We start from the raw sequence: 23067 nt of genomic DNA, 5'->3' as shown, positions 1-23067 counted from the left end.
TAACCATGTCTGCCTGCTCTGATGAGGCGGACAGGAATCGCCACAATTCAACCCGATCGAGTACGATCGGGTTGATTGGCACCTCCCTGCAGGGCCGGTGCTAGGATTTTTGGCCACACAGGCAAGTATACATTTTGCCCCCCCCCCCCCCGATTACATACCATCCCATTGCTAGTTAAAGGGATATTGTTACGGTACCAACAGTGTACCAAGGGTTAACACCAGGGAACAATGTCCTGAACAGGGAATCAGCAATTCACAACCCCAACCAGTTTTCCCCACAAACACCAGGCTCCACATCAGGTTTAAAACAGAATGACATTTATTAAAAGGCTATGCCTAGTATTTATGCAGGTCTGACCCCCCCCCCCCCCCAGATGGGGGTTGAAAGACTGTTGTACATTACATGGAGGGAACAAGCCCTTTGACATGATACAATAGAATTATATTACTTAAACACTTCAACCACAAGACACTCTTGGCCCTTCTTATCACTTAGGCGTTTTCTCTCTGGAGGTGATCAAACAATAGAATGCTTAGCACTAATTAAATTATAGCTGGAGCCAGCAACTTGTGTTTAGAAAATAGTTTCTTAAAGCTAAACACAGTTAACTCTTTCAGTCCTGACAGAAGGGTCTGTCACATAGCTCCCCCCTTGTGGAACACTCCAGCAGACCCGGCTTGACCCTTTGGCAGGTCAACCTGGGGATGACTGGACTAGGAGGTGGTAGGCATGTCAGTTTGTCAGGACAATCCATCTGTATTCCCGTTATGAGAGAGAATTCCTGTCCATACAAACAAGGGTTCAACTTCCTCAGTGCCCAGACTAGGGCTAAACAGTCCTTCAAAATCCCATCAGCTTCCTTACGAGTTTTCTGTACCTGCTCTTTATAGGTATCCACAATCCCTTCATACTGACATAGGGTTCCCTTGAGTTGCTGCACCTCACTATGAGCCAGCGTCAGCTTCTCCTCCAGTGTGCTGTTTCTCAGACACCAAGTTCTTTCGAAGCAAGGTCATGGTAGCACCAGTATCCCGTAAACCACTGACCTCCTTCCCATTCACTTTAACCAGTTGCCGGTTATTCCGGTGGGCAGCTTGCACAAGGTCTGCCTCATGTAGGATGCCCCAGCATTCTTGCGCCTCTACGTAGCGGGCCGCAGGCTGAGGATTATGTGGGATTCCGCTGGCGGGTCTTCTCCAGGACTGTGCTTGGTTCGCTGCATTTAGGGGACACTCTGGTCTTTTGTGCCCTAGTTGCTTACATCCAAAGCACCGAATCGGTTGTGAGTAGCCCCGCGAATTGAACCGGGCTCTCTGAGGGTAGTTCGTGGCCAGAGGCCGTGTGGTATAGCGGTGCACCGGGGGTTGGTAACTGGCAGCTGCTGGGGTGACTGGGGGTCTGTACTCCACTCTAGCAGGGGGCTTAGTGGTAGCAGTGTCCAGTTTGCGGGCATCCGTATACTCATCTGCCAAGCGAGCCGCTTCATGCAGGGTGGAGGGTTTACGGTCCCGAACCCACTCTCGAACTCCTGCGGGTAACTTGTCGAAGCAATGTTCCAACAGGAATAGCTGCAGCACCTCTTCCACAGATACGGCTTGGCACCCCGCTATCCAGTGAGCTGCTGTGCGGTGCACCTTACATGCCCACTCAAGGTAGGAATCACCAGCTAATTTAACAGTGTCTCTGAACCGCCTCCGGTATGCCTCCGGTGTAACCGCATACCTGGAGAGCAGAGCCTCTTTTACAGTATTATAATCCCCGACTTCCTCATCTGGAATGGCCCGAAAAGCCTCACTGGCCCGGCCGGATAATTTTCCGGATAATATCATGACCCAGTCCTCTGCGGGTACCTTGTGTAGTGCACATTGCCTCTCAAAATCCGCAAGGTACCCATCAATCTCTCCTTCTGTTTCCAGGAAGTTTTTAAAAGCTGCAAAATTTACTTTTCTCTTTTCCACTGGGTTTGCTGCAGCGCCGCTTTGGCGAAGTAGGTTGGCCTCCACAGCTGCTATGACCCGGTCGATAATTTCCGCAGATGGGTTGGGGCCATAATGTGCCAGTCTTATTTTTACCGCCCGATCAAAGCTTGCTTCTGCGGGGGTTCTGTCTGCTATGCTGGGCCCATTGGTTCCTTCTGTCCCTGGTACTCTTTCCATCTTAGTCAGTATTGTAATAATCCCCCTCTTCCTGAGGTTACTGGCTTGTGTAGTTGCTCTTCTGGGCGATAAGGTTCATCCCACCGCTGCCGCCAATTGTTACGGTACCAACAGTGTACCAAGGGTTAACACCAGGGAACAATGTCCTGAACAGGGAATCAGCAATTCACAACCCCAACCAGTTTTCCCCACAAACATGAGACCAGGCTCCACATCAGGTTTAAAACAGAATGACATTTATTAAAAGGCTATGCCTAGTATTTATGCAGGTCTGACCCCCCCCCCCAGATGGGGGTTGAAAGACTGTTGTACATTACATGGAGGGAACAAGCCCTTTGACATGATACAATAGAATTATATTACTTAAACACTTCAACCACAAGACACTCTTGGCCCTTCTTATCACTTAGGCGTTTTCTCTCTGGAGGTGATCAAACAATAGAATGCTTAGCACTAATTAAATTATAGCTGGAGCCAGCAACTTGTGTTTAGAAAATAGTTTCTTAAAGCTAAACACAGTTAACTCCTTCAGTCCTGACAGAAGGGTCTGTCACAGATATGAAATCCAATTTTTATTCTTTCATGATTCAGATAGAGTAGCAATTTTAAGCAACTTTCTAATAAACTCCTATTATCAAATTTTCTTCGTTCTCTTGGTATCTATATTTGTAAAGCAGGATTGTAAACTTAGGAGCTGGACCATTTTTGGTTCAGCACCCTGGGTAGCGCTTTCTGAATGGTGGCTAAATGCACATTAAACAGTGGTAGTGCTGCATTTTTATTAGAAATATGATAAGCATAGCATTTCTTTAAAATACCATCTATATAATATGCAGGAAGTTAAATGTTAACCCCTTGAGGGCTAAAATGTATTGCAGAGCAACCAAGAGGTTAAATATTATATACATTTATAATTAACCTTCCTTTACAGGTTATTTATTCTGTCTCTCATAAATCAGCTTGAATTTTTATTTCCCCCACAACACTAATTGTTAATACATAAATTTGGTACTGATAGGTTAGTATGTGCGCTCACCCTAGTTGGGAATCATTGCTATATACAAACACTGACTTTAACAGGATTAAATAATAATTGAAAAATATGTTCTTTAAAAGCATGTGCATAATTTAATTTAGTCAAATATAACATTGATTATTTATCTGACCTGATAGTTTTTATGTACTAAAGAAAAAAAATGCAGGAAGGCAGCACAAAAAACCCCAAAATAGCTATGTTTTAGCTTTCAAATAAAGGTTATTTTCTACTTTTTTGGAGTGCTGCCTTTCTGCATTTTTTTTCTATAGCACATGAAAACTCCTGGGATCTAAAAGGGGAAGATCTAAAAAGGCATTGCACCCTGCACTGGAACTATTGTTTAAATTATTTGGACAAAACTTACAGCCCTGCGGAGTAATCCTAGGTCCTCATAAGAGTCAGAGCATGCATGATATCTTTAATCCAACATTAATAACCCAGTACGGTGTACCTAAGTAACCCCACTTACCCATGTCAATTTAATTGGCTTTAGCAGTTGAAACTTTAAACTAAGATGGTAATGTAAAATGTTTACAACCCTATGTAATTTAAATAACTAGTTTTTATTTTAGGGGGTTGGCTATGATGTTTAATTGCAGACATTCCGTACATTTTAAACTGATTTGTATATCATGTACATTTCTAAAAATAGCAGGTTTAAAAAAATTAAAAAAGAAACAAAAAATAAATCCTCAAAAAAACAGAAAAAGTATTTGAAATGGTTACTTTCCATTGTTAAAAAAAAATGTAAGACAAGTATAAATATCAATATGAAAACCCCAGAAACAAAATGGCATTGCATATTTGTAAGTGAGTTAACCTTTTGACAGATTTATACTTATTCCACTAGACAGTGATGTGAGTTACAAATAAATTGTCAGGAATGAGGTGGCAAGTATTGAACCTGGCATTTGCTGGACCTTTTAATTCTCTCCTCAAACCAGGGCATTTCCAGGGAGCCAAAGACCATTTTTAGGACACTTACACACACATATATATACCCAGTAACATACTGTATAGATACACATACATACACAATGTACATACCCACCAGACACACATACATACATACAGACAGACAGCTCTCAGCTGCTTCAATATACCCAGACAGATATAGACACACACATATATACATATATACATATACCCAGTAACATACTGTATATATACACATACATACACAATGCACATACCCACCAGACACACATACATACATACAGACAGACAGCTCTCAGCTGCTTCAAAAAAAAAGCCAATGGACTATAGTCATATACAGCAGTAAACAAATATTCTAATAGATATTCAGATTATAAAATGACCATGATCTGTTCCATAGTCCAGCAGCCAGTAAATTATATAGATGGTTGATTTATTCTAGTGAAGGAGTGATGTGTTGTCTGACACATTCTCACTGACAGCTTCCCTCTTGAAATCACGCAGCCGCATCAGTTTTAACCTTTAACTTTTTACTACCCTTCCTCCGATTCACATGTGGAGTAGCCAAGCAGAATTTATAGCTAGTGATGTCCTGAACTGTTCGCCTGCGAACGGTTCCCAGCGAACATAGCTTGTTCGCGTTCGCGTCTGCGGGCGAACACATGGCGATGTTCGATCCGCCCCTATGTGTCATCATTGAGGAAACTTTGACCCTGTATGTCACAGCCATCTGACACATTAGAGCCAATCAACATCAGACACTCCCTCACAGACCCTCCCAGCTATTCGGAATCCGCCATTTTAGACTCATAACGACCTTGCTTTCTTAATGAGAGGACGTGTAGTGTTTTTGCTCCTGACATTAATAGGAAAAACATAGCTAGGCTAGTGTATTTAGTGTCCACTACAGTCCAGAAGGACTCCACTCATCTCTGCTGCAAGGACAGCACCCCAAAAAGCCCTTTTTAGGGCTATATTTCGTACCATTTTTTTTTTTTTTCGTATTTTTTTATTAGCATTTGCCTGGCTTTCAGCCTGTGTGTTTAAGGCTCACACCATATGCTGTGATTACTGCCACCACTGATATCTCCCTAACAACATTAGTTTAAATTTAACTAACCAAAATTTTTTATTATTTTGCTAGTGTAATTTTTTTTCATTTTCTATCAGGCCTGTGTCACACAGCATATACTCTGGTTCATTGCTCTGTGCCAGCCACCAGTGTTAATATCCGTTTATAACATTATTTTAAATTAAAAAAAAAATATATTTTGCTAGTGTAATCTAATTACATTTTCTATCAGGCCTGTGTCTGTCAGGCTCAACAGCATTAATATACCTAATTTTTTTCAGTCTTTTGGTTAATTGGTCTGTGCCAGGCAGCCACCACTCATATCTTCTTCACCTTAATTTAACTATAAAAAAAAAAAGTTTAAATTTTTTTGATAGTGTAATCTAATATAATTTCCTATCAGGCATGTGTGTTTTGCTGACATACAGAGCCTACTGTGTTTACTTGCTGCCCTCCCTAGTCTATGAGCCACGACTCATATGTGTTTAACCTTTTTTTAATTCCCCCCCCATAAAAATAATTTAAATCATTTTTCTAGTGTAATCTAATAGTATTTTCTATCAGGCGTGTGTGTTTATCTGACTTACAGATCCTACTGTTTTTAATAGCTGCCCTTCCAAGGCTATCAGCCACGACTCATATGTATGTGCTTAACCTTTTTCTTTAAATTGCCAAAAAAAAAGTATTTAAATCATTATGCTAGTGTAATCTATTTTTATTTTCTATCAGGCCTGTGTCTTACTGTCTATCTGACTTACACAGCATACTGTTGTTAATTGCTGCCCTACGTAGCAGCCAGCCAGTGCGACCACTCATATGTGCATTGCACTTCTTAACATTATTTTAATATTAAAATCTTAAATTTTAAAATATTTGCTAGTGTAATCTAACTTAATTTTCTATCAGGCCTGTGTTTTTGTCACTTACACAGCATACTGTGTTAAATTGCTGCCCTACCTACCATCCACGACTCATATCTGCCAGCCTGTGTGCCAGGCCCAACTAGCCAATTAGTGGCACCAATCATAATTCTTGTAACAGTATCAAAAAAATTAAAATTAATAATTGTTTGGAGTGCAAATATTCAGTCTACTAGTGCCATTGAATTGCAGTTTCCTCCTGCCTGTCAGCCTGTGTGCCAGTCACAAACTAGCTAATTAGTGCCACCAATTCTAGTTGTTGTAAAAGTATTGTTAATCTTTAAAATTCCAAATTGATCGCTTGTGATTCATCAGTTTACTCGTGCCATTGAATTGCACTTTCCTCCTGCCTGCCAGCGTGTTTTCCAGGCCCAACTAGCCAATTAGTGGAACCAATCATAATTCTTGTAACAGTATCTAAAAATTAAAATTAATAATTGTTTGGAGTGCAAATATTCAGTCTACTAGTGCCATTGAATTGCAGTTTCCTCCTGCCTGTCAGCCTGTGTGCCAGTCACAAACTAGCTAATTAGTGCCACCAATTCTAGTTGTTGTAAAAGTATTGTTAATCTTTAAAATTCCAAATTGATCGCTTGTGATTCATCAGTTTACTTGTGCCATTGAATTGCATTTTCCTCCTGCCTGCCAGCCTGTGTGTCAGGCCGACTTTCAAAATATTTACACCAATCATATTTGTTGTCACAGTATTTTTAATAATTAAAAATTAAAATTTTTTGGTAATTGTTGTTCTGAATCCTCAGTTTGCTTGTGCCATTGAATTGCACTTTCCTCCTGCCTTGCAGCCTGTGTGCCAGGCCCACCTAGCCAATTATTGCCAGCAATCATATTTCTTTGAACAGTATTGCAAAAATTGTCAATCATCACTGTTTTGACTGTCAGTACTCAGTCTCCTAGTGTCCTTGAATTGCATTTACCTCCTGGCTGCCAGCCTGTGTGCCAGGCCGTCTTGCCAACTATTTACACCAATCATAATTGTTGTCACAGTATTGTTACTAATAAAAAATTAAAAATTTTGGATTGTTGTTCTTAATCCTCCTAATGCTCGTGCCACTGAATTGCACTTTTCTCCTGCCTGCCAGCTTGTGTGCCAGGCCGACTTTTAAAATATTTACACCAATCATATTTGTTGTCACAGTATTCTTAAAAATTAAAATATTTGGTAATTGTTTTTCTGATACTCTGTTTGCTCGTGCCATTGAATTGCACTTTTCTCCTGCCTGCCAGCCTGTGTGCCAGGCCGACTTGCAAAATATTTACACCAATCATATATGTTGTCACAGTATTCTTAATAATTAAAAATTAAAAATGTTGTTAATTGTTGTTCTGAATCCTCAGTTTGCTCGTGACATTGAATTGCACTTTCCTCCTGCCTTGCAGCCTGTGTGCCAGGCCCACCTAGCCAATTATTGCCAGCAATCATATTTCTTTTAACAGTATTGCAAAAATTGTCAATCATCACTGTTTTGACTGTTAGTATTCAGTCTCCTAGTGTCCTTTAATTGCATTTACCTCCTGCCTGCCAGCCTGTGTGCCAGGCCGTCTTGCCAACTATTTACACCAATCATAATTGTTGTCACAGTATTGTTACTAATTAAAATTAAAAGTTTTTGGATTGTTGTTTCTAATCCTCAGTTTGCTCGTGCCATTGAATTGCACTTTTCTCCTGCCTGCCAGCCTGTGTGCCAGCCAGACCAACTTTCAAAATATTTACACCAATCATATATGTTGTCACAGTATTCTTAATAATTAAAAATTTACATTTTTGCTAATTGTTGTTCTGAATCCTCAGTTTGCTCGTGCCATTGAATTGCACTTTCCTCCTGCCTGCCAGCCTGTTTTCCAGGCCCAACTAGCCAATTAGTGGCACCAATCATAATTCTTGTAACAGTATATAAAAAAGTAAAAATCATAATTTTTGGGACTGCAAATATTCAGTCTCCTAGTGTCATTGAATTGCATTTTCCTCCTGCCTGCCAGCCTATGTGAAAGACCGACTTTCAAAATATTTACACCAATCATATTTGTTGTCACAGTATTCTTAAAAATTAAAATTTTTGGTAATTGTTTTTCTGAATCCTCAGTTTGCTCGTGCCATTGAAATGCACTTTTCTCCTGCCTGCCAGCCTGTGTGCCGTCACAGTATTCTTAATAATTAAAAATTAAAAATTTTGTTAATTGTTGTTCTGAATCCTCAGTTTGCTCGTGCCATTGAATTGCACTTTCCTCCTGCCTTGCAGCCTGTGTGCCAGGCCCACCTAGCCAATTATTGCCAGCAATCATATTTCTTTTAAAAGTTTTTGGATTGTTGTTTCTAATCCTCAGTTTGCTCGTGCCATTGAATTGCACTTTTCTCCTGCCTGCCAGCCTGTGTGCCAGCCAGGCCGACTTTCAAAATATTTACACCAATCATATATGTTGTCACAGTATTCTTAATAATTAAAAATTTACATTTTTGCTAATTGTTTTTCTGAATCCTCAGTTTGCTTGTGCCATTGCATGGCACTTTCCTCCTGCCTTGCAGCCTGTGTGCCAGGCCCACCTAGCCAATTATTGCCAGCAATCATATTTCTTTGAACAGTATTGCAAAAATTGTCAATCATCACTGTTTTGACTGTCAATCTGCAGTCTCCTAGTGTCCTTGAATTGCATTTACCTCCTGCCTGCCAGCCTGTGTGCCAGGCTGTCATGCCAACTATTTACACCAATCATAATTGTTGTCACAGTATTGTTACTAATTAAACATAAACATTTTTGGATTGTTGTGCTTAATCCTCAGTTTGCTCGTGACATTGAATTGCACTTTTCTCCTGCCTGCCAGCCTGTGTGCCAGGCCGACTTTCAAAATATTTACACCAATCATATTTGTTGTCACAGTATTCTAAATAATTAAAAATTAAACATTTTTGTAATTGTTGTTCTGAATCCTCAGTTTGCTCGTGCCATTGAATTGCACTTTCCTCCTGCCTGCCAGTCTGTGTGCCAGGCCCAAATAGCCAATTAGTGCCAGCAATCATATTTATTTTAACAGTATTGCAAAAATTGTCAATCATCACTGTTTTGATTGTCAATTTGCATTCTACTAGTGCCCTTGAATTGCATTTTCCTCCTGCCTGTGTGCCAGTCCCAACTAGCCAGTTAGTGCCACCAATCATATTTCTTTTAACAGGATAGGAATTATTGTTAATCATAACTGTTTTGACTGTGATTCTTCAGTCTCCTAGTGCCATTGAATTGCAGTTTCCTTTCTCCCAGCGTGTGTGCCAGACAAGCCCATTTTCCAACTAGTGCCAACAATCATATTTGTTGTCACAGTACTTTTAATATTTAAAAAAATTAACAATTTGTGATTTTTAAAACATCTGTCTTTTTGGTTGTTGTCAGTCTCACAGCGTATACTGTGCCCACTTGCACAGTGCCACCACTCCTATAATTTGTGTTATAGTATTGTCAGTGTCCATTTTAAAAAAAATGACAGGCAGAGGCAGGCCACCCCGCAGGTTCCGTGGTCGTGGTCGTGGTGCTGTGATTCCTTTAGACCCTACAAATATGCACATTGTTCAGACGTCGGGTGCCAGGGGGGATGCGAAAAGTTCTGAGGAGGACCTAGTGGAATGGCTAACACAGGACACCCAATCTTCTTCAGCTTCCGCTGCTAGTCCTCCTAACCTTGACGCACCATCTACGTCCAGCTGTGCTTTGGGCAGGTCTCAAGTGACCAGTGCCACTCGCCCGCCTGTCGCCACCACCAACACTAGCACCACAGCCTGCTAGAAGAGAAGAAGAAGAGGGGGAAAGTTCCGATGGGGAGACAGAGAGGAGGAGGAGACGATTTGGAAGCATGGGGAGGTCGTCTCAAGGAGCTAGTGGCACAGTCAGACAGCAGGCATCGGCACCCGGGGTCAGCCAGACAGCACGCCGACGCCCATCAACGCATGCTGTTGCCACCACCAGAATGCCATCATCGCAGAGCTCAGCAGTGTGGCATTTTTTTTGTGTGTCTGCCTCTGACAACAGCGATGCTATTTGCAACCTGTGCCAAAAGATACTGAGTCACATGAGTAGAAGCAGCACACAAAGTGAAAGTCGCCCTCCTCCTCCTGCTCCAGCATCTTCAGCCACGTCAACCAGTGCTGTCCTCCTTGCCCCCTCTCAACCATCCTCCACTGAGTCTCTCTTACGTAGCAGTTCCTGGTCATCTGCCCACAGTCAGCTGTCTGTCAAGGACATGTTTGAGCATAAGAAGCCAATTTCTCAAAGTCACCCCCTTGCCCGGCGTCTAACAGCTGGCTTGTCTGAACTCTTAGCCTGCCTGCTTTTACCATACAAGCTGGTGGAGTCTGATGCATTTAAAAAAATTGTATCTATTGGGACACCGCAGTGGAAGGTACCTGGCAGAAATTTCTTTTCACAAAAAGCAATCCCAAACCTGTACTCTGTTGTGAGAAAGGAAGTTATGGCATGTCTGGCACACAGCATTGGGGCAAGGGTCCATATGACCACGGATAGCTGGTCTGCAAAGCATGGTCAGGGCAGGTATATCACCTACACTGCGCATTGGGTAAACCTGCTGACTTCTGACAAGCATGGAATGCATGGCTCTGCAGAAGAGTTGGTGACACCGCCACGACTTGCAGACAGGCCTGCTGCTACCTCCTCTACTCCTCCTACTCCATCCTCTTCCCTAACCTCTTCCTCGGCTGAGTCCTCTTCAACTTCTGCTTCTTGCTCCACATCTATGGCACCCCCCTAGCTCCCCAGGTACTATGCTACATCCCGTGTACGGCAGTGTCACGCCGTCTTGGGGTTGACTTGCCTGAAAGCAGAGAGTCACATCACACCAGCACTCCTGACCGCCCTGAACGCGCAGGTGGATCAGTGGCTGACTCCGCACCAACTGGAGATTGGCAAGGTTGTTTCTGACAATGGAAGTAATTTGGTGGCGGCACTGAAATTGGGCAAGTTGACACATGTGCCGTGCATGGCACATGTGTGTAATCTAATTGTACAACGATTTGTCCATAAGTACCCAGGCTTACAGGACGTCCTGAAGTGGCCATTTCAGGCATTCCTACACGGCCATGGCGCACTTGTCCGATATCCAGCGTCGAAACAACCTGCCAGTGAGGCGCTTGATTTGCGGTGGAATTCAACACTCCTAATGTTTGACCGCCTGCTCCAACAAGAAAAAGCTGTTAATGAGTATTTGTATGACCGGGGTGCTAGGACAGCCTCTGGGGAGCTGGGGATATTTTTGCCAAATTACTGGACGCTCATGCACAATGCCTGTAGGCTCATGCGTCCTTTTGAGGAGGTGACAAAGCTTGTGAGTCGCACTGAAGGCACCATCAGCAACATCATACCATTTGTTTTCTTCCTGGAGCGTGCCCTGCGAAGAGTGCTGGATCAGGCCGTAGATGAGCGTGAAGAGGAAGAGGAAGAGTTGTGGTGTCCATCACCCCCACAAACAGCCTTATCAGCATCGCTTGCTGGACCTGCGGCAACGCAGGAAGAGGATTGTGAGGAAGAGGAGTCAGAGGAGGAATGTGGCTTTGAGGAGGAGGAGGAGGAGGAAGACAGAGCACAACAGGCATCCCAAGGTGCTCGTTGTTGTCACCTCTCTGGTACCCGTGGTGTTGTACGTGGCTGGGGGGAAGAAGATACCCTCAGTGAGATCAGTGAGGAGGAGGAACGGGACATGATTAGCTCAGCATCCAACCTTGTTCAAATGGGTTCTTTCATGCTGTTGTGTCTGTTGAGGGACCCTTGTATAAAAAAGCTGAAGGAGAACAACCTGTACTGGGTGTCCACGCTCCTCGACCCCCGGTATAAGCATAAAGTGCCTGAAATGTTACCAAATTCCCGCAAGTCGGAAAGGATGGAGCATTTTAAGAATAAATTAAAAACTATGCTTTACACAGCGTATAAGGGTGATGTCACAGCACCACGGGAATGTAACAGGGGAAGAGATGAAATTAATCCTCCTCCTCCTCCCATGAACACGGCGGCAAGGACAGGACGCTTTCCTGACATCTTGTTGACGGAGGACATGCGTACCTTTTTAACTCCCATGCATCCCCAGAGCCTTTCGTGATCCAGCCTCAGAGAAAGACTCAACCGACAGGTAGCAGACTACCTAGCTTTAACTGCGGATCTTGACACTCTCAGGAGCGATGGACCCCTTGACTACTGGGTGTGCAGGCTTGACTTGTGGCCTGAGCTATCCCAATTTGCAATGGAACTTCTGGCCTGCCCCGCTTCAAGTGTCCTGTCCGAAAGGACTTTCAGTGCAGCAGGAGGTTTTGTCACTGAGAAGAGAAGTCGCCTAGGTCAAAAAAGCCTTGACTATCTCACTTTTATAAAAATGAATGAGGCCTGGATCCCGAAGGGACTGACATTGGGTGATACATTTGATTAAAAAAGGCCTGATGATGAGATGAGCTGGCTTGGGCTACAACTGGTACACAGGCTGGCCTTTATTTTTTCTTATAAAGCCGGATGACTTGCTTGACTTATCCGCCAACAACTAGTTCTCTTGCAGGGAGAGTTGCAGCAAGAATGCAGGGTCAGAACCTCTGCAACTTGTATACCTGAAAGAATCATACAGCACAAAAAGGCAACCAACCAGACCCCAACCTGTACTCAATTGTGCAAAAGGAAGTAACCTTACCATGGGTCCCAAACGCATGTTTTATTGTTATACTTTGTCAGGGTAATCATGCAGGCCATATAGACCTCCCCCGATAGGGGGAGTAACAGGGATTAAAGTGCTAAGAATAGTACTACTTAACACAACCTAGTTACCATGGGTCTCAGACCGCATGTTTTATTGTTATACTTTGTCAGGGTAATCATGCAGGCCATATAGACCTCCCCCGATAGGGGGAGTAAAGTGCTAAGAATAGTACTACTTAACAAAAACTAGTTACCATGGGTCCCAGACCGCATGTCTTGTTGTTATACTTTGTCAGGGTAATCATGCAGGCCATATAGACCTCCCCCGGATAGGGGGAGTAACAGGTATTAAACTGCTAAGAACAGTACTACTTAACAAAACCTAGTTACCATGGGTCCCAGACCGCATGTCTTGTTGTTATACTTTGTCAGGGTAATCATGCAGGCCATATAGACCTCCCCCGATATGGGGAGTAACAGGTATTAAAATGCTAAGAACAGTACTACTTAACACAACCTTACCATGGGTCCCAGAGCACATGTTTTATTATTATATTTTGTCAGTATAATCATGCAGGCCATATAGACCTCCCCTGATAGGGTGAGTAACAGGTATTAAAATGCTAAGAATAGTACTACTTAACACAACCTAGTTACCATGGGTCCCAGTCCCAGACCGCATGATTTATTATTATACTTACTCAGGGTAATCATGCAGCCCATATAGAACTCCCCCGATAGGGGGAGTAACAGTGATTAAAGTGCTAAGAATAGTACTACTTAACACAACCTAGTTATTACCATGGGTCCCAGACCGCATGTTTTATTATTATACTTTGTCAGGGTAATTATATATCTATCAAATCTATCTATTTATCTTCTATCGATTCTATCTAACTATCAATCTATGTATATCTATCTATCTAATCTATCTCGTGGCCGGACTGTTTTGTGACAGGCACTTGTGTTTCGGCCAAATTTGAAGTAGGAGGACAGACCAAGCATCTTCTTCCATCTCCCTGTTCCGAAAATCAAGGCCATATAGAACTCCCCCGATAGGGTGAGTAACAGGTATTAAAGTGCTAAGAATAGTAATACTTAACACAACCTAGTTATTACCATGGGTCTCAGACCACATGTTTTATTATTATACTTTGTCAGGGTAATTATCTATCTATCAAATCTATCTATTTATCTTCTATTGATTCTATCTAACTATCAATCTATGTATATCTATCTATCAAATCTATCTATCTCATGGCCGGACTGTTTTGTGACAGCCACTTGTGTTTCAGCCAAATTTGAAGTAGGAGGACAGACCAAGCAACTTCTTCCATCTCCCTGTTCCGAAAATCAAGGCCATATAGAACTCCCCTGATGGGGGGAGTAACAGGTATTAAAGTGCTAAGAATAGTAATACTTAACACAACCTAGTTATTACCATGGGTCCCAGACCGCATGTTTTATTATTATACTTTGTCAGGGTAATTATATATCTATCAAATCTATCTATTTATCTTCTATCGATTCTATCTATCAATCTATGTATATCTATCTATCAAATCTATCTATCTCATGGCCGGACTGTTTTGTGACAGCCACTTGTGTTTCGGCCAAATTTGAAGTAGGAGGACAGATCAAGCATCTTCTTCCATCTCCCTGTTCCGAAAATCAAGGCCATATAGAACTCCCCCGATAGGGGGAGTAACAGGTATGAAAGTGCTAAGAATAGTAATACTTAACACAACCTAGTTATTACCATGGGTCCCAGACCGCATGTTTTATTATTATACTTTCTCAGGGTAATTATATATGTATCAAATCTATCTATTTATCTTCTATCGATTCTATCTAACTATCAATCTATGTATATCTATCTATCAAATCTATCTATCTAATGGCCGGACTGTTTTGTGACAGCCACTTGTGTTTCAGCCAAATTTGAAGTAGACCAAGCATCTTCTTCCATCTCCCTGTTCCGAAAATCAAGGCGATATAGACCTCCCCTGATAGGGGGAGTAACTAGTATTAAACTGCTAAGAACAGTACTACTTAACACAACCTTACCATGGGTCCCAGACCGCATGTTTTATTATTATATTTTTTCAGGGTAATCATGCAGGCCATATAGACCTCCCCCGATAGGGTGAGTAACAGGTATTAAAATGCTAAGAACAGTACTACTTAACACAACTTTACCATGGGTCCCAGCCGCATGTTTTATTATTATATTTTGTCAGGGTAATCATGCAGGCCATATATACCTCCCCCGATAGGGTGAGTAACAGGTATTAAAATGCTAAGAACAGTACTACTTAACACAACCTTACCATGGGTGTCAGACCGCATGTTTTATTGTTATATTTTGTCAGGGTAATCATGCAGGCCATATAGACCTCCCCCGATAGGGTGAGTAAAAGGTATTAAAATGCTAAGAACAGTACTACTTTAAAAAGTAAGTAAGAACAGTACTACTTAACACAACCTTACCATGGGTCACAGACCGCATTTTTTATTATTATATTTTGTCAGGGTAATCATGCAGGCCATATAGACCTCCCCGATAGGGTGAGTAACAGGTATTAAAATGCTAAGAACAGTACTACTTAACACAACCTTACCATGGGTCACAGGCCGCATGTTTAATTATTATATTTTGTCAGGGTAATCATGCAGGCCATATAGACCTCCCCCGATATGGGGAGTAACAGGTATTAAAATGCTAAGAACAGTACTACTTAACACAACCTTACCATGGGTCCCAGAGAACATGTTTTATTATTATATTTTGTCAGTATAATCATGCAGGCCATATAGACCTCCCCTGATAGGGTGAGTAACAGGTATTAAAATGCTAAGAATAGTACTACTTAACACAACCTTACCATGGGTCTCAGCCGCATGTTTTATTATTATATTTTGTCAGGGTAATCATGCAGGCCATATAGACCTCCCCCGATAGGGTGAGTAACAGGTATTAAAATGCTAAGAACAGTAATACTTAACACAACCTTACCATGGGTCCCAGCCGCATGTTTTATTATTATATTTTGTCAGGGTAATCATGCAGGCCATATAGACCTCCCCCGATAGGGTGAGTAAAAGGTATTAAAATGCTAAGAACAGTACTACTTAACACAACCTTACCATGGGTCGCAGACCGCATGTTTTATTATTATATTTTGTCAGGGTAATCATGCAGGCCATATAGACCTTCCTCGATAGGGTGAGTAACAGGTATTAAAATGCTAAGAACAGTACTACTTAACACAACTTTACCATGGGTCCCAGACCGCATCTTTTATTATTATATTTTGTCAGGGTAATCATGCAGGCCATATAGACCTCCCCCGATAGGGTGAGTAACAGGTATTAAAATGCTAAGAACAGTACTACTTAACACAACCTTACCATGGGTCACAGACAGCATGTTTTATTATTATATTTTGTCAGGGTAATCATGCAGGCTAGAGCTGCAACAACTAATTGTCATAATCGATAATAATCGATTATGAAAATAGTTGTCAACGAATCTCATAATCGATTAATCGATTAGTTGGTTTGCAATTAGTTGGTCTGTGCACAACACCAGCTGCTTCACTCCAATGAACTCCTGCACATGGTATTGTGTTTTATGGTTATGTCCTTAGCCTAAAGGATGTCTACAGACGTCTACTTTTCACTTTTTCAGGACAGTATATGTTTACAACTACCCCTGGCTTATGTGCAACCCAGCTATAATAGTCATCATTTGTATTGTTTATATTAAATCAGGTGATTTGGAACTATGCTTTTCATGATATAGTGCCAAGCTTGTTATTTACACATAGCCCCTAGATTGATGGGAGTTATTTGAACTGATGTGCACTATTATCTGTTTGCACAATTATTAGCGTATTGCTTGCTATTGCTGATTATATGTACTGTATAAATAAATGTGTAAGGCTTTGTCCTGTTATTGATATACAGTCCTTAGCGCTTCTGATTTTGTTTTTTATTGTTTTTTATTTATATTTTTAATAAATTGTGATAATATGAACCAGATTCAACTTTTATAAGTATTATATTCGTTATTTTTAGAGCGGACTAGATATTTCCCCTAACCTTATAGCTGGTTATTTACCATTGCATATAGATATTTTTATGCTAGAATGAAGTCAAGGGTTACTTTATTGAGAGGCCCCTTGCCAAGGTAGAAAACACTTAGCATTGGTGAAGAGCTAACAAAGATAAATATCCCACTTTGGTGAAATTAGCAAAACCCTACTTATACACCTCAACAGCCTTTTCTCTGCTGCAGGAAATATAGCTGCAAACAGAGAACCAGCCTTAGCCAGAAGCATGTGGACATATTGAGATTTTTGCATTTCAACGCAAAGTTTCTAAAAGATTGAATAACAGAATATTACAGTTATAGTCTAACTCTTTCTAGGTCTACCTCTTTTCAAACAGTTTGTGGTTTTGTTTTGGGAGAAAAACGGTAAACGCAGCCAGCCGGTCACACTGTTAGCCGGAAGTCGATCCAGATACCAAACCGCTAATGCAAAGCGGAAGGAAAAAAAAGGAGTCCCATAAACTAAGTTACTTCATGCATGGAAAGCCATAGCCAGGTAGCAAGGGATCAGTTTGCCAGAGGTATTGAAGTAGAAAAAATATGGCAGGCTCTCAATCCAAAACTGAAGATAAAACTTGAAAATTTATTCAGACATCATTAAAAAGTACATATCAGACATGGCAGTTAAAACAAGCAGGAAATCTTTTTTTTTTTTTTTTTTTTTAATTTTCTTTTTATTAAAGCTTTTTCTTTTCTCTTGATAACATAACAACAAGAAAAAAACAATACAATGTACAAAGGAGAAAAAAAGAAAAAAACAATTATGCAACAATCAAGAGTACAATTCAAAATAAAATTCGAGAGTATTTACATTAATTCTCCTTCTTTCGATTCCTACCTAACTTAGAACAGATATACATTTCACTATTCTTTGGTACACTTAAACAATAACTTCCTTTGTTTCATAGGTGGAAAATCTCAGAGCTTGTACATGGAGGGCTGGCGCAGGGGGTGGCGGGGAAAAAAAAATAAAAATTGTTGTTATTAATATTATAATTATTATAGCGGGGGAGATCCAATCCATCTAGCTAGTTCGCCCAGCTAATGGGGAAGTTACCATTAAGGATGTTTAATTGAAAGAAAATAGATTGCTTAAATGGGAAAACCATTTGTTTTTGGACTCCCATTGGCATTATTTGGATAACTCTGGTCCACTTGGCAAAAAAAGATTCTATCTGTTTTTCGTTCCAGATCTGAATGTTATATTGGTCTATTATTATTTGTGTTTCTATGCGCTTGGAAAACTCAGTCATACTGGGAGCTGCCGTAGCTTTCCATTTTTCCAATATTAATATCCGCCCAATCATGATAACAGTATTAATTAAATGAATATTCCTATACTTTTCTCCTGGACTTACTAAAACAACAATCTGTTGGGGTTTTAATAGTATCGGTATATCCATAAATTTATTAAGCCAGAAATTAATTTTGGAACAAAACTGCCTTATCTTTGGGCACCACCAGAAGCAGTGGAGTAAATCCGCCCTATATGAGCTACATCTGGGACATAAATTACTAGTTGTATACCACCCTGCAAGTTTTTTTGGGGTGATGTAAATCATATTAATCAATTTAAAATGTGATTCTTTGCAGGCATTAGAAGTTTTTGTTTTTTTTGCCAGTAAAAAGCTTGCTTGGATATTTTCCATAGACACCTCAGGGAGCAGACTATTCCATTTGATGAATATTGCGTTCATAGATTGGTATCCCATGTGACAAATCAGGGTATCGTAGAAATTAGTAATTGCGAAATTACCTTTTGAGTAAGCTTTAATATTATCTGCTAAATTACCTAATTCCCAGTCTGGGTTATATTTAATTTTAATCGCCTGTAGGAAATGTCTAAGTTGGAGGTATGCGAAAAATTCAGATTGGGTAATTCCGAATTCTCTAGTAATCTGGCAAAAAGGTTTGATATGGCCAGTTGAGATATCTATTAATTGGACAAGGTATATTAATCCTTGATTCTTCCATTTTGAAAAGATTGATCGACCCAGTCCTGCAATGAATTCTGGGTTCCCTGTGATCGTTAAATAGTTGGATACGTATGGTATTACATTAATCTGTAAACATGTTCTATGCCAGGCGCGGATAATATTACAAAAGGTTATCATATTGCAAATGTTAGCTGGTAATTTAGATGGGCAGCAGTGTAAGATCACATTTAAGGTGAATGGCGAGACCAGATCCGATTCTATTTCTAATGAAGTCAGGTATTCTTTTTTGGTGATCCAATCTACTGCATACTTAAACAAGGAAACCCAGTTGTAGTATTGAATATTTGGAAATGCCATCCCAGCCATGCTTTTACGCATGGCCAGTTTCTGCATGGATAGTCGTGGTCTTTTGCCTTGCCATATTAAGACGGAGCAAACCCGGTTAAACGCATTTATATCTTTCCGAGATAATAAGAGGGGGAGATTTTGTAACAAATATAATAGTTTAGGGAATAAAACAGTTTTAATTAGAGCCACACGTGCAGAGAGAGATATGGGCAGTTTCATACACTGTTCTAGTTTTTTTTTTCCCATATTCAAAGAATTCAGGGAAATTTAGTGCATACCAGTGTGCAGGGTCTGCACTAAGAACAATACCTAAATATTTTATATTTTTAACTTCTTTGAAGGGATGGCTTCTTATACTATAGGGGGTCCTCGCGATCCATAATAACTCTGATTTAGAGGTGTTTATTTTGTACCCTGAAATGGAACTGTAAACATCTATAATGCTTATTAGTTGAAGGATATTCTGTGCTGTATTATTGAGAAAGATAAGCAAGTCATCTGCATACAGAAGGAGAGTCATGCTATTCTTCCCCAGACATATCCCTTTAAGTTCCTGTCTTAGCAGAATCGCTAGGGGTTCCAGTGAGAGATTAAAAAGGAGAGGCGATAGCGGGCACCCTTGTCTAGTGCCTCTGTTTAGCTTGAATCTATCCGACATTTCATCATTAATAATCAGGGACGAAAAAGGATTCCTATAGATATTAAGAATAAATTGTTGGAATTGTCCTGTAAGACCAAATTTTGTCAGAGAAGTAAATAAGTGGTCCCAGGTGATTGAGTCGAATGCCTTCTCAGCATCGACTGTAAGGATTGCTGAATCGTTTCTTGGATGGGTTCTTTTTGAGTGGGTTTTATTCCGGTACCAATCCAACAAGATTGTAACTTTCCGCAAGCTTTTCATTGAGCTACGGCCTGTCATAAATCCCACTTGGTCACTGTGAATTAGTGAATCAAGATATTTCTGTAATCTCTTCGCTAGGATAGATGTTATTAATTTATAATCTACATTAAGTAGAGAAATGGGACGATAAGAAGAGGGATTTTCAGCATCTTTATCTTTTTTCAGAATCAGGGCTATATTTGAAGCTGCAAAGTTACTGGAGCAATCTTTTTTGTTCTGGTAATACTCATTAAACAACTTAAACAAAATTGGACTTACTTGATCTTGGAGCATTTTGTAAAATTCAGAGGGAAGGAAATCAGGCCCTGGCGCTTTGCTTAACTTAGAGCTATTAATACTTGCATTAATTTCATCCATAGAAATAGGTTGATTAAGATTATTTATTTGCTCCAGAGTTAGTTTTGGAGTTTTGATGCTCTGCCAGAATATTTCTTTATTTTCTAAGTGGACCTCCCTTTCTGCATATAGGTCTTGATAAAACTGGTGGAAAACTTTTTTAATGTCTGAGTTGTTAGTGAATCTTTGCTTGTTAAATTGGACTGCCATTATCCTGTTATTTGAATTTTTCTTAGTGAGACGTGCAAGATATTTTGCTGAGTGCCCTGAAAAACCCCCATATAATGCTTTCTGTCTCAGTTCTTTGTTTGCTGTTTGTTGCTTTAAGAATAAATCTCTCTCTGCTTTGGCCTTAATGTACTTATCCCAATTTTGTTCACTTACTGATGAAATATATGTCCTGAAGCTATTCTTCAGAGCATTAGCTAATTGATACTCCCTCTGCTTATTCTTACGTTTCCATTTGCACATATACGCCTTTATTTCCCCTCTAAAAAAACATTTAGCGGTCTCCCAAAAGATTTCTATTTTATTTATATGTGTTTTATTAAAACTGTAAAACTCCGTCCATTTAGACTGTAACCAATTCTTATATTTAATATTATGGACCAAGTATTTAGGAAAAAAAAATTTGGAAAAATCATTTGGTTCCTTCTTAAGATTAGATTTAATAACCAATGTTAAGATGGCATGGTCCGAAATGACTATATCTGCAATGTCTGCTACTATATTTAGTCCACATATTTTGTCTGAAACCAAGAACAGATCGATTCTCGAAAATGTTTTGTGACTTTTCGACTCACAGGTATACATTCTCAAATCCGGGTTTTGTAGACGCCAGATATCTTTGAGATCCAGAGAGTTACAAAAATTTCGCAGCAATCTATTTTCACAAGTTTTTTTACCTTGCTGTCCTTTATCAAGTCTATCAAGCTTAGAGTCAGGAACCATATTGAAATCCCCCGCTATAATTATATTTTCTTTGGAAAATGTAAAAAGTTTTCCACGTAGGTTATCCCAGAATTCCCAGTCAGTAGAATTGGGACCATATACATTACATAAAATAAGAGCTGAATTATTAGTTTCTATTTTTATTATTTGAAATCTGCCATCACTATCTTTCTCATCGTGGACAACCTTATAACTCAGGTTTTTATTAATTAATATTGCAACCCCTCTCTTTCTTTGGGAGCATGGAGTAGCAATCACTTCGCCTACCCATTGAATTTTTAATTTGACTAGTTCTGGGGCTTTAAGATGGGTCTCTTGTAAGCAAAGAATATCAGGTTTTAATTTCCCAGCCTGCCTAATAATGGATTTTCTTTTGCTGGGGGAGGTTATCCCTCCCACATTCCATGACAGGATTTTTATATCAGAGCCAGGCATATGTTATACAAAAGTGCAACATAACAACCAACCAAACCCAGTAACGGGTAAAAAAAAAACCAAAAAAAAAAAAACCCGAACAGCAAATATGCCCCCCCCCCCGCACCAGACACCTCTCAAAAAAAAAAGGAAAAAAAGAAAAAAAAGGACCAAACACAGTCAAAGCAAAACATTTAAATACAATGTCTTTTAAGCATAATTATACTAAGACCGTACATTAGGTGATCTTATTTTCTGTTAAAAAACATTGAGCTTCCTTAGGGTCTTTTAGTATCTTGACTTCACCATTTATCATCACTGCAATTTTTGCTGGGTACAGCAACCTGGCATTATAATTAGCTTGTATGAGTTTCGAGCAAAATGGGGACATTTCCCTACGTTTACCTAAAGTTTCTATAGAGAAATCTGAAAATAAAAGAATCTTGTGTTGATCCATTGTCAGTGGATATTTCTTTCTATAACATCTAAAAATGTCTAAGTTGGAGGTATGCGAAAAATTCAGATTGGGTAATTCCGAATTCTCTAGTAATCTGGCAAAAAGGTTTGATATGGCCAGTTGAGATATCTATTAATTGGACAAGGTATATTAATCCTTGATTCTTCCATTTTGAAAAGATTGATCGACTCAGTCCTGCAATGAATTCTGGGTTCCCTGTGATCGTTAAATAGTTGGATACGTATGGTATTACATTAATCTGTAAACATGTTCTATGCCAGGCGCGGATAATATTACAAAAGGTTATCATATTGCAAATGTTAGCTGGTAATTTAGATGGGCAGCAGTGTAAGATCACATTTAAGGTGAATGGCGAGACCAGATCCGATTCTATTTCTAATGAAGTCAGGTATTCTTTTTTGGTGATCCAATCTACTGCATACTTAAACAAGGAAACCCAGTTGTAGTATTGAATATTTGGAAATGCCATCCCAGCCATGCTTTTACGCATGGCCAGTTTCTGCATGGATAGTCGTGGTCTTTTGCCTTGCCATATAAAGACGGAGCAAACCCGGTTAAACGCATTTATATCTTTCCGAGATAATAAGAGGGGGAGATTTTGTAACAAATATAATAGTTTAGGGAATAAAACAGTTTTAATTAGAGCCACACGTGCAGAGAGAGATATGGGCAGTTTCATACACTGTTCTAGTTTTTTTTTCCCATATTCAAAGAATTCAGGGGAATTTAGTGCATACCAGTGTGCAGGGTCTGCACTAAGAACAATACCTA

The sequence above is a fragment of the Bombina bombina genome, chromosome 6 (assembly GCF_027579735.1).
Source record: "Bombina bombina isolate aBomBom1 chromosome 6, aBomBom1.pri, whole genome shotgun sequence".
NCBI classification, from domain to species: domain Eukaryota; kingdom Metazoa; phylum Chordata; class Amphibia; order Anura; family Bombinatoridae; genus Bombina; species Bombina bombina.
Note: the sequence above shows the minus strand (reverse complement) of the source record.